The following is a 14,162-nucleotide window of genomic DNA, read 5'->3' as shown; positions in this document are numbered from 1 at the left end:
CCCAGCGAGTTACAGTGTTTACAAGAAGCCGTTCTTGTCTGACATTTACTGTCTACAGTACAGTGAGTGCTGTGCGCCACATGTTATCGTTGTTTCCAGCTCGCTCTGCTTTTCTAATCTCTTTTGTCCATGACTGGTATGAATCTTTCCTTTGCCTCTTATTACCTCAGTCTTTTCTTGTGCAGTTTTGCCTTTTAATTCTTTCTCATTGCACTTCTTTCTTTGAACATATGAAAGCCTGCACGGGGAGACCAATAAGAGCTTTCATCTACCAGCAGCCGGGTGAGAACAAAGGAGTTTCTCCGTTCATTACCTTTGTAAATTGTGAATTCATTACCTCTGTAACTTGCTCAGCTATCAAAACTTTGAGGCCCAGTCCCTGGACTCATTATGTACCTCTGTAATCTTTTGACTACCGCCCACAGGATGGGTATGGGGTGCATAATAAACATATTAAACTAAACTCCGTCAGAGGGAAGACACTTCAGTTTGTATTTTGATTCAGATTAGGGACACTCGCTACGGAACTATCAGCAGCTGCTTTGTGTGTGTGTGTGTGTGAGGAAACTGGAACATAGTCTGCCTCTTCAGTTCATGTCTGGGCCCTTGACCCCATGGGTACACGCAAGCCCGTCTCTTTCCCCATTGTCACATATCACAGAATAGTCATGGTCTCTATGGAAAATTTTATAGGGGTGATTACCTGTACGTACCTCAACATTACATGCATACAAGTAATCTCATTGGGAGACAACAACTATATTGTTTACCGTAGTCACCCCGTGTAGACATGTGAGAAAACTTAACCACCTCTGGTCACTGCAGGTGGCTCCTTCGACCTCACAATCTTATCCATATCTATCCGAGACCAGTATAAATTGGATAGCACCCACAAATACGGCGCTATTAATTAATTGTGGACTGTTTACCTGGAGTTTACCTGTATAGATTATATTAGTTTAACTGAATGAAGGGGGGGGGGGTAGGTTACATATGTATATATCCATCAAAGAAAAACATTTGTACATAATCCCACCACTTACCAGATATTCTCTGGTGGTCACTTGATGTAGCTGGATCACCCATAACCTATCCAATTACAACATACCTAACTGGCCAGTATCAGTCTGCTATAACTAGAAGGGCTACTTAACTGTGGGTGACTGATGTTCCTTATTTCCTCCATTCACCATCTCATTTCGATGTCCTGTTACACCGACACGGTTCTTATTCCAGCAGGACGAGGTATCCGTTGGTTTGTCCCGGTTTAGAAGTCGTAACTCCATAAAAACTTCACTATCCTCGAGACAGGAACACGAGATAAACAGATGCTCACTCTGAGAACGGCGACTCATTTCACTTCACACATTCTCTTAACTTGGTGTTATTATCACTGATTACTTCTTAGCCCACCATACGGTTTAATGTCTCCTAATTATTACACATTGGAGGCCATTCCATTAAGATCTGAGACGGATGAGTGATGATTAAACCAAGGGTATTTTTCCCCGGGACACAGTCCATGGCGACACGCCAGTCACCCCCGGTCCTACCATTATTCACTCATTTTACCACTTTATTACGGTGGTCCCGTAAATCACGTTCCCTCACTCTTCACCAGGAACAGTTACGACACTTCCTATTATGAGGTGAGGCCTATATTAATCCTTAGGCCGCCGTGAACGCCAATTTCCTGGTCCCATGTTTTCACAGCCTCCTCACTACATTCAAAACACTCCTGCCTCCTCCATGCCCTGAGTCGACCTGTCTCCCGCACATCCGCACAGACGCAGAGGGAACTCTTGGTTCTAATCTATTTTCAAATACATTTTTGACCCAAATCAACACCAACACATTAAACACCTATTAGGCACTATAGCTTCGGAAAATTAAAATATTTTCCACAGTCTCCAACAGGAGGCTATGACTGCCTGTACCACAGGGGAATACATATAAATGACCTCATAGGGGACAGGAGCCATAGTAGGGAAACAAGTGTAGTCAAAGATAAGATAAAACCAATATTGCAAACTAGAAATACCGCAGGAAATAGCAAACAAGAGGACTCCAATAGCAATAGTGAGGATAAATTACCAAAAACAACTGGTGGGAGCTCCATTGTTGGTGCTAGGGAGGATAGAAGTAAGACAGGGAAACATGCACCAACAGGGAATACAGTCACAGAAACCCAAGGCAAGCGGAAACCAAGCCTGTGCACATACTATGCACTTGGTATCTGCTGGCATGGGAAATCTGGAAAAACAGATGGGACATGCAACTATGACCACCCTAGAAAATGCCATGCCCATATGACAACAGGAAAATGCAAACTCCCTTCCTGTAAGCTTTTTCACCCTGAAATGTGTACCTCTTCAGTACAGGAAAGACTGTGCTATAACTTAAATTGCCAGGCATACCATCTAAAGGGGACAAAAAGATACAAAACATCCAGGCCATGGGAAAACCTGGGTAGCCACAGCCACTCAAGAGGGAGAGGTTTTTTAGTGCCAGGAAGGAAAAAAAACTGGCAGGAAATGGCAGAAATCGTACACCAAATCCAGTCATTCCTGGAGTGGAACCACAGTCGATGGCCTCCACTCCAAACCAACAGATACAGATACTAATGCCGGAAAAAAAATCCCCCCCCCAGTACCAACAATACCACCAGTCCGATAACATTCTTCTTTGCAAATATACAGGGACTAAAGCCAGCAACAAACAACAAAATACCTTTCATCCATGGACTGCTTGCAGAGGCAAAGGCAATGTTCGCGGTTTTCACTGAGACCCACATAAAGGATCACTTGGACAACGAAATATGGATCCCAGGTTACAACCTATACAGATGTGACAGAGTGAGCAGGCAAAAGGGGGGGGGGGTTGGCCTGTACATTGCAGAGTCACTTGTTTGCACAGAACTGCTTAATGCCTCAAATGACGTAGTGGAAGTTTTAGCAGTAAAGGTCGAGAACCAAAACCTAGTCATTGTGGTAGTCTACAAACCTCCGGATGCAACATCCCAGCAATTCCAGGAACAGCTGTTAAAAATTGACCACTGTCTGGAAAATCTTCCAGCTCCTGCACCCAACATCTTGCTCCTGGGGGATTTCAACTTAAGGCACCTAAAATGGAGGAATATAGCAAATATTGTTGCAGTAATAACACCAGGAGGCAGCTCTGATGAAAACTCACACTCACACGAGCTTTTAAATCTCTGCACAAAATTCAATTTAAACCAGCAAATAATAGAGCCTACTAGACTGGAGAATACACTAGACCTCATCTTCACTAACAATGATGATCTGATAAGAAATGTCACCATATCAAAAACAATATACTCAGATCACAACATAATTGAGGTTCAGACATGTATGCGTGGAGCCCCAGACCGACAAAATGAGACTAGTCACGAGGGAGCATTCACCAAATTCAACTTCAATAACAAAAACATAAAGTGGGACCAAGTAAACCAAGTCCTAACCGATATAAGCTGGGAAGATATACTAAGCAACACAGACCCAAACTTATGCCTAGAACAGATTAACTCGGTGGCACTCGATGTATGCACAAGGCTTATTCCTCTAAGAAAAAGGAGGAGTAGATGTAAAATAGAAAGAGACAGGCGCTCCCTTTACAGGCGACGGAAAAGAATAACAGAGCGGCTAAAAGAGGTCAATATATCTGAAATGCGCAGGGAGACACTGGTCAGAGAAATAGCAAGCATCGAACTTAAGCTAAAAGAATCCTTTAGGAGTCAGGAATCGCGGGAAGAACTAAAAGCCATAAATGAAATCGAAAGAAACCCAAAGTATTTCTTCTCCTATGCCAAATCAAAATCGAGAACAACGTTCAGTATTGGGCCCCTACTTAAACAAGATGGGTCCTACACAGATGACAGCAAGGAAATGAGTGAGCTACTCAAGTCCCAATATGACTCAGTTTTTAGCAAGCTGCTAACCAGACTGAGAGTCGAAGATCAAAATGAATTTTTTATGAGAGAGCCACAAAATTTGATTAACACAAGCCTATCCGATGTTATCCTGACGCCAAATGACTTCGAACAGGCGATAAATGACATGCCCATGCACTCTGCCTCAGGGCCAGACTCATGGAACTCTGTGTTCATCAAGAACTGCAAGAAGCCCCTATCACGAGCCTTTTCCATCCTATGGAGAGGGAGCATGGACACGGGGGTCGTCCCTCAGTCACTAAAAACAACAGACATAGCCCCACTCCACAAAGGGGGCAGTAAAGCAACAGCAAAGAACTACAGACCAATAGCACTAACATCCCATATCATAAAAATCTTTGAAAGGGTCCTAAGAAGCAAGATCACCACCCATCTAGAAACCCATCAGTTACACAACCCAGGGCAACATGGGTTTAGAACAGGTCGCTCCTGTCTGTCTCAACTACTGGATCACTACGACAAGGTCCTAAATGCAATAGAAGACAAAAAGAATGCAGATGTAATATATACAGACTTTGCAAAAGCCTTCGACAAGTGTGACCATGGCGTAATAGCGCACAAAATGCGCGCTAAAGGAATAACAGGAAAAGTCGGTCGATGGATCTATAATTTCCTCACTAACAGAACACAGAGAGTAGTTGTCAACAGAGTAAAGTCCGAGGCAGCTACGGTGAAAAGCTCTGTTCCACAAGGCACAGTACTAGCTCCCATCTTGTTCCTCATCCTCATATCCGACATAGACAAGGATGTCAGCCACAGCACCGTGTCTTCCTTTGCGGATGACACCCGAATCTGCATGACAGTGTCTTCCATTGCAGACACTGCAAGGCTCCAGGCGGACATCAACCAAATCTTTCAGTGGGCTGCAGAAAACAACATGAAGTTCAACGATGAGAAATTTCAATTACTCAGATATGGTAAACATGAGGAAATTAAATCTTCATCAGAGTACAAAACAAATTCGGCCACAAAATAGAGCGAAACACCAACGTCAAAGACCTGGGAGTGATATGTCGGAGGATCTCACCTTCAAGGTCCATAACATTGTATCAATCGCATCTGCTAGAAAAATGACAGGATGGATAATGAGAACCTTCAAAACTAGGGAGGCCAAGCCCATGATGACACTCTTCAGGTCACTTGTTCTATCTAGGCTGGAATATTGCTGCACTCTAACAGCACCTTTCAAGGCAGGTGAAATTGCCGACCTAGAAAATGTACAGAGAACTTTCACGGCGCGCATAACGGAGATAAAACACCTCAATTACTGGGAGCGCTTGAGGTTTCTAAACCTGTATTCCCTGGAACGCAGGAGGGAGAGATACATGATTATATACACCTGGAAAATCCTAGAGGGACTAGTACCGAACTTGCACACGAAAATCACTCACTACGAAAGCAAAAGACTTGGCAGACGATGCACCATCCCCCCAATGAAAAGCAGGGGTGTCACTAGCACGTTAAGAGACCATACAATAAGTGTCAGGGGCCCGAGACTGTTCAACTGCCTCCCAGCACACATAAGGGGGATTACCAACAGACCCCTGGCAGTCTTCAAGCTGGCACTGGACAAGCACCTAAAGTCAGTTCCTGATCAGCCGGGCTGTGGCTCGTACGTTGGTTTGCGTGCAGCCAGCAGCAACAGCCTGGTTGATCAGGCTCTGATCCACCAGGAGGCCTGGTCACAGACCGGGCCGCGGGGGCGTTGACCCCCGAAACTCTCTCCAGGTAAACTCCAGGGGCACCCTGAGCAAGCTAACTCCCCAGAGAATACCAGTGTATGTCGTCTCAGAGGCCCTAAGTGTCAAGGCATCCCTGGACAAAGCTTTCCACCACTCTGTTGAAGTCCTGTATGTATCAGAGTGAGGAAGCGTATATCAGCTGCTTTCACATTCTCACTAGTATACATTATATTTTGTAACTAATTATTTTCAGACCACTAATTATATTATAATTATTATTATAATAAAAAAGAAGCGCTAAGCCACAAGAGCTATACAGCCCACTAATTATAAAAACTACAACTTTTGTGAAATGGTGAAAGCCATGAACAACCAGTTGAAAAGTGCTACACTATAAATTTTTGTGAAGGGTAGGAGAACTTGCCTTTTTTTTAAAGGTGAAAGTGCTAAACCCACAGGGGTCACATGCCACCTGGGGAATGGTTGGCATTCGGGTTCGATCCCATGGAAGGGAAGGCCAAATCCAATTTCTTGGATTAAGATCCCTTCACCAGCATCAAGGCACCTTACATGAGGGGAGGAGTATCTGCATTTATTACATTTATAGGACAGCACTCGCCCTGTATGGGCGAGTACTGGGGTTATGGGAGGCAATCAAGTTTGATCCGAGGAAAAGGAAATCAGGTCCCATTCCCTGGATCAAGAGCCCTTTACATGCTTCCTCTCCTACCAACTTAAGAAAGTACCTGTACATATAGATCTATTACAACTAATTACAATGTCATTATTTTGTGGTAAGGGATGGGTGAGTTCTAGCTCTTGGTTCTTGATTTCTCAACCTCTGTGCAGTCTGCCTTTAGTATCATTATGAAACATGGTTTAATGTGTATAATTGGGATGATGATTTCACTGCATTGAGAGGTGCATTCATTAGAGATTTAGAAAGATCGTAGTACTAATTAAAGTTTATATAGGAGTCACTGTTGGTGCAATAGTTTAGATTCAATCAGTGTATCTACACTGTAAGCTGGACTTAAAGAGGGTAGCTTGAGCAAACACATCTTGGTGTTAAAGATGTCATTAGTAAACTAGCCTGCTCCATGATATAAAGAATTGTCAATTATTATTACATTCATGGGAGAGCTCTAAACCCATAGGGGTCATACAGCACCTGGGGGAATCGGAGGAATTTGAATTCCATCCAAGGAAGGTGAGCAGAGTCAATTCTTTAAAGACTTCCTCCCCATCAGCATCAAGGATACTCCCTTGAGGGAAGTTGATTAATAAATGTACTGTCAACAAAACCTATGTACTCGCAGGTGTCTACGATTATAATAAAAAAAAAGCGCTAAACCTACAAGGGTCATACAGCACAGCAGGGCAGGGAAAAGTGCAGGGATATTGGGTAGCAAGAGGAAGAGGGATTATTATTAGGTCATGTGCAGCAGGGCAGGGGATAGTGCAGGGTTAGAGGGTAGCAAGAGGGAGAGGTAGAAATTGCTGTGAGAAATGTTAAGAGGCCTCATCATCTAAGTTTGTGCAGTAAACCAGTTGCTGTCAAAAAGTCAACGAGAGAGTCAGGGTTAAAGGAGGATCCATCAGCAAGAAGGGAAGATAAAGTAAGGGCATTAGAGTGGTGATGACGTCGGAGGCAAATTCTGCAGACTTGTTGATAGAGTGGGCAGTCCAACAATGGCCATGTACATTCGTTTTCGTATTAATGCTCTAGTTGACGGTCCTCCTTCAGAGGAAAGCCTTATCAGAGTTGCGAAAGAAGCTCTTCATCGAAGTGGTCCCCTGCTGCTGTTCACGTTGTTGATCTTGAAATGCGAGACTTCAGGAATCTTACTAAGTGGTTACAATATGAGGAACTGATTCGTTCTTTCCTTGTACCAGTAAAAACAGCTGATCCATATGTCGTTCTTTGGGAACTTATGAATGCTACACCCATGGCTAATGAATCGTTGAGTGCTTTTGCTGTTAGATTAGATAAATTTTATCATCACTTATAAATGCTGTCCAGTCCTCAGCTTTTGTCCCTGACGAGGATAAACGGTCCACAGCGTCGTTTGCTAAAATAGCAGCTTTTGGAGCAATCAAAGAACTAATGCCGCCTGCTTCTGTGTGTGCTTATGAGGCTAATCCTCCAACTGTGACGATGGAACCACTTACAGCCCTAAATCATGCATGTTCTTTGTGCCCCCAGGGTACTTTCCCATGTATCAAAAGTAATTTCACACCTATGCCTTAGTCTGCACCACCTCTGGTTTGTGCCACAGTGACAAATCGTGGTAGTCAACCATCGCAACGATCACCATGGACCAGTGTACGTCATTATCAACCTCATAGTATTCATAGTACATTCAGTAACCATAGTCAGTGGACTTGTTACAACTGTGGTTTCTGTGGCCATATTGCAATTAATTGCCCTGATAGTCACCCTAAGAGGCGTCGTACTAATGATGAGTACTGGTCAGATCTGCCGTACTGTACTTATCATAGAATACATGGACATGATACATCTGAGTGCAGTGCTCTCTACAACCTTCAGTACTCTAGAACTTTCCATGGCCGTTCCAACTGCAGAACCAGGAGAGGAAACAGACGTCGTGGTTCTCAGACTAACCAGACCCAGGCTCATTCTTCCAATTCGGGGGAATTCGAGCGCCCCAGTACAGTCCCATAGTACTACAAGCATCTGTTCATAATGCGCCCGTTCATGTGTTCATGTCAATATTATCAGGTCTAGTTTGTTTAGGGATAAGCAGTTATGACATGTCCTTCGCGTAGAACCGACTCACGTGTCCTCCATTAGTGGAGTAGCTGGTTCTCACCTGCGTGTTCAAGGTCGGACTTCCTTCACCTTTTCTATCCAAGGTAGAGACTTTACTGCTTCCTTCCTTGTTGTCAACCAGATTACTTTCCCATTGATCTACTGGGATTTGCTTCCATGCGAGACTTACGCATTGTGCTCGACCCTTATCGATGGCATGCCCAAATTGATGACTTGATTGTACCATTTTGGGGTTACCAGTTTGGATCTGAGATCTGCCATACTGCCGCAGAGTACGACGTTCGGATTAAGTCCTTACAAGCCAGTGCATTTTCCAGTAGCGTACCCAAGCGGTCAGGCACTGGTGATCCTGACACTCCTGTCTGTGTTCCACTTACAACTTCAGGCTTGCAAGATAATGTCCAGTTACCTCAAGTGTCCGAGGACGCTCTGACTACCTTGAGTGCTGAGCCTATCCCTGCATTGTCTACTAGTTCAAGTAGTAGTTTCTCCACAGGGGATGCCTTGTCGGAAAACGATTACTCGCAACTAGTAATGCCATCTCTTGTTGATGTCACATGCCGTCTGCAGAAAGACATTTCTGTCGCAGCTAGTGCCCTCACTAGTGTCTATTATTGTTCCTGGTGTTCCAGATGGTGATAACATCCTAGTTGACAGTGAGTCCTGCAAAGGGTTTATTTGTTGAGCCATCTTTACATGTTGTAAGAGACAGTAAGATCCATTTCTTCCTTGCAAACACTTTTGGTCACAGTGTTCGTCTCAGAGCATTATTACTATAATTAAAAGGAAGCGCTAAGCCACAAGGGCTATAAAGCATCGTCTCAGATTATTATTATAATAAAAAAGAAGCGCTAAGCCACAAGAGCTATACAGCGCTGTGCGTCGTCTCAGAGCAAATACCAATCTTGTTGATCTTGTTCATTATCCTTACCCTGTTCATGTAGAGGATGAGTTGTCACCTGACCAGTGAGTCAGTGCTATTTCTACCGGGGAGACCCCATCCACTCCACTGGATCAATCCATTCCACCAGTAAAGGAGAAAGACTTAGCTCCCACTGACTTCCCAGACAAGGTCAAGTGTTTGTTGACTCTGTTGAACATCGTAAAGCCATTGCCTTACCAGGTGAGAAGATGGGTATAACGAACTTATTGTCCCATCATATCCCACTTGAACCTGGTACTAGATCTATCTATATACCTGCATACAGAATGCCTCATTCAAAAGTTGCTGTTGCAGAAGAATTGATGAATCAAATGCTTGATGATGGAGTTATTGCACCTAGCAATTCACCCTGGAATGTGCCCTTGATCCTAGTACCTAAGAAGGATGGTACTTGGCACCCAGTGATTGACTTCAGGAAGTTAAATGTGAAAACTATTCCAGATCACTTCCCACTTCCTGTACTGGGTGATCTTTTACGTAACATTAGAGATAAAGTCTTTTCGACCCTGGACTTGTTACAAGGGTTTTGGCAAGTCCCTCTTCATGAGGACAGCCAAGAGCTAACTGCATTCTCCACTCCTACAGGTCATTATCACTTCCTCCATATGGCCTTTGGATTACGATCTTCCCCTATCACGTTCTCAAGGCTCATGACTAATATCTTGAGGTCTCACAGGTAATGCACTTATGGTGTACTCAGATGACGTAATCGTCGTGTCTAAAGACGTGGATACACACTTGAAAAGACTTGATGTAGTACTTGGTAAGTTTAAAGAATCCAATTTAAAGATCAAACTGTCTAAATGTCAATTTTTCAGATAAGAAATCAAGTTTCTTGGTCACGTAGTCACTCCTAGAGGGGTTACGACTGACCAAAGTAAAGTAACTGCAGTACTAAATTTTCCATCTCCCAAAACTGCTGATGCCGTAAAATCCTTTGTGGGTTTAGCAGGTTTTTATAAATCTTTCATTGCCAATTTTCTTCCATAGCAGCTTCTCTGAGTTGCTTAAGAAAGATGCTCCTTTCGTTTGGACCTTCTGTCAAGAAAGAGCATTCCAAACTCTCAAAGAAAAGCTAACATCTGCTCCAATTTTGAAATTTCCAGATTTTTCTAAGCCCTTCTATCTGACAACTGATGCTAGTTCAATTGGCAAAGGTGCCTTACTAGCTCAGAAGACTGATGGCAAGTACAACGCAGTTGCATTTGCTAGCCAAGTCCTTACGAAGGCTGAATGTAATTATACAGTAACTGAGCAAGAAGCTTTAGCAATAGTATGGTCTTTAAAGCACTTCTGAGACATTATTTATCAGTACAGTGGACCCCCGGTTCACGATATTAATCCGTTCCTGAGAACTCATCGTAAACCAAAATTATCGGAAAGCGAATCAATTTTCCCCATAAGAAATACAGGTCTCCCTCAACATTCACGTTTTCAGCTTTCGCGGGCTTCACACATTCGCGAATTTCCAACCGCCAAATTCCCAGCCACCAAATTCCCAGCCGCCAAATTCCCAGCCACCAAATTCCCAGCCGCCAAATCATATTCAAGTTTCCCGCCACCTGCGAGTCCCTACTACCCTCCCACCGACCCCCGCAACTGGCAGCCAGCCCTCCCACCACTCAGTGTGGTGAGTGTTTTGTTTGTTCATTATTTGCTATTAAACTGCAGTATAAATAATGTAAACCCATTCATGACTGCATATTGGAATGGCTATTCGGACAGGTATTAGACAGTGACATCATGTGTTTACTCTTGAACACAGCAAAGAATCAAACATTTCTGCTACTGCTAATAATAACAATAATAATAATAATAATAATAATAAATACGATATAATTGAAGAAGGAAGTTGTACAAAAATACGAGGGAGTGGTTGACACATCGTCAGTGTGGCTCTGTTTATGCTGGAGTGAACATTAATCTCCCTGCTCTTCCAAACATTTCACAATAATTCATTGTGTTTGGTACTTGTCGATTGAGTGCGACTGGAGTGGTAGAGGCAGTGGTTGAGGCAGCTGTTGAGGCAGCGATTGAGGCAGCTGTTGAGGCAGCGATTGTGGCAGTGGGTTAGGCAGCTGTTGAGGCAGCGATTGAGGCAGCTGTTGAGGCAGCTTTTGTGGCAGTGGGTGAGGCAGCGATTGAGGCAGTGGGTTAGGCAGCTGTTGAGGCAGCGATTGAGGCAGCTGTTGAGGCAGCTGTTGAGGCAGTGGGTGAGGCAGCTGTTGAGGCAGTGGGTGAGGCAGCTGTTGAGGCAGCAATTGAGGCAGCTGTTGAGGCAGTGGGCGAGGCAGCTGTTGAGGCAGCGATTGAGGCAGCTGTTGAGGCAGCTGTTGAGGCAGTGCATGAGGCAGCTGTTGAGGCAGCGATTGAGGCAGCTGTTGAGGCAGCTGTTGAGGCAGCGGTTGAGGCAGTGATTGAGGCAGCTGTTGAGGCAGTGCATGAGGCAGCTGTTGAGGCAGCGATTGAGGCAGCTGTTGAGGCAGCGGTTGAGGCAGCGATTGAGGCAGCTGTTGAGGCAGTGCATGAGGCAGCTGTTGAGGCAGCGATTGAGGCAGCTATTGAGGCAGCTGTTGAGGCAGCGATTGAGGCAGTGGTCACTGAGGCAGCTGTTGAGGCAGCGATTGAGGCAGTGGGTGAGGCAGCTGTTGAGGAAGCGATTGAGGCAGCTGTTGAGGCAGCTGTTGAGGCAGCGATTGAGGCAACTGTTGAAGCAGCGACTGAGGCAGTGGGTGAGGCAGAGATTGAGGCAGTGGTATTTAATAACATACATGTTATTAATAATAATAATACATGTTATTAATATGTACTATTATTATTTATAACATATATGTTATTAAATACCACTGCCTCAACCGCTGAATTATTGTGAAATGTTTGGAAGAGCAGGGAGACTAATGTTCACTCCAGCATAAACAAAGCCACACTGACGATGTGTCAACTACTCCCTCCTCCCTCGTATTTTTGTACAATTTCCTTCTTCAATTATATCGTATTATTATTATCATTATTATTACTATTGTTATTATTAGCAGTAGCAGAAATGTTTGATTCTTTGCTGTGTTCAAGACTAAACACATGATGTCACCGTCCAATACCTGTCCGAATAGCCATTCCAATATGCAGTCATGAATGGGTTTACATTATTTATACTGTAGTTTAATAGCAAATAATGAACAAACAAAACACTCACCACACTGAGTGGTGGGAGGGCTGGCTGCCAGTTGCGGGGGTCGGAGGGAGGGTAGTAGGGACTCGCAGTGGTTGGGGAAGTGGTGGAGGCATTGATGGAGTCTGTGGTATTTAATAACATACATGTTATTAAAGCATAACATGTATATATTTAGTATAATTTATGACGTTTTCATGTATTTTATGATTGTTCATGGTTCAACAAGTTAAGGAAGCAGTATTGTATTATATTTCCCTACAATATATTGGGGCACCAAACATTCACGGTTTTTCAACATTCGCGAGGCTCTTGATCCCCTAACCCTCGCGAATGTTGAGGGAGACCTGTAATGGAAATCAAATTAATCCGTGCAAGACACCCAAAAGTATGAAAAAAAAGAATTTTTACCACATGAAATATTAATTTTAATACACAAACTGAAGAAGACATGCACAGTTACATGACACTTACCTTTATTGAAGATCTGGTGATGACTGATGGGATGGGAGGAGGGGAGTGTGTGGATGGTCTTAGTGTTTAGAAGGGGAATCCCCTTCCATTAGGACTTGAGGTAGCAAGTCCTTTTCTGGGGTTACTTCCCTTCTTTTAATGCCACTAGAACCAGCTTGAGAGTCACTGAACTTCTGTTGCACAACATATCTGTCCATAGAGGCCTGTACCTCTCGTTCCTTTATGACTTTCCTGAAGTGTTTCACAACATTGTCAGTGTAATAGTCCCCAGCATGGCTTGCAATAGCTGTGTGAGGGTGATTTTCATCACCCTTTTCACAAATGATCGCTTGAGAGATGCTATCTCCTGCTATCTGTTTTTCATTTATCCACACCAATAACAGTCTCTCAACATTTTCTAACACTTGCGGTCGCTGTTTCGTAATCACAGTTGCACCTTTTGCAAGAACAGCTTCCTTGATTGCCGTTTTCCTGCTCACTATAGTAGAGATGGTTGATTGGGGTTTACTATACAACCTGACCAGTTCCGACACACACACTCCACTTTCGTACTTTGCAATTATCTCTTTCTTCATTTCAACAGTCATTAGCACCCTTGGTCTCGAAGGGTTGGCACTAGGAGCTTTCTTGGGGCCCATGGTGACTTATTTTGCAGAAACAAGCACCAAAAACAGTGATAATATGGATAATATGGAATGTACCGAATGTATCCTTAGATGCACGCACACTGGCTGGCTTGTAAACACTGGTACACACGGGGGAGTTCAGGCCACAAGTGGACACGTCTCGTACGAATCGTATTGCATACCGGGTTTTGTATCGGGAAGCGAGGCAAAATTTTTTCGACCAAATGCATCGGCAACCGAATTTATCGGATACCGGTAACATCAGGAACCGGGGGTCCACTGTACTCTGTTCATGTCTTGACAGACCATGCTCCACTGATACCTTTATTCCAGAACAAACAACCTACTGGAAGGTTAGCCAGATGGACCTTGACTATCCAAGAGTTCAATCCTACCTTTGAACACTTATCTGGCAAGTCAAATGTAGTCGCAGATGCTTTATCGCGACATGTTAGTATAGTAACTGCAGACCCCCCATTTACTGCCGAGGATGTAAAGAATGCT

This window comes from Cherax quadricarinatus, chromosome 14, assembly GCF_038502225.1.
Source record: "Cherax quadricarinatus isolate ZL_2023a chromosome 14, ASM3850222v1, whole genome shotgun sequence".
NCBI lineage: Eukaryota > Metazoa > Arthropoda > Malacostraca > Decapoda > Parastacidae > Cherax > Cherax quadricarinatus.
This window is presented reverse-complemented; position numbering follows the sequence as displayed.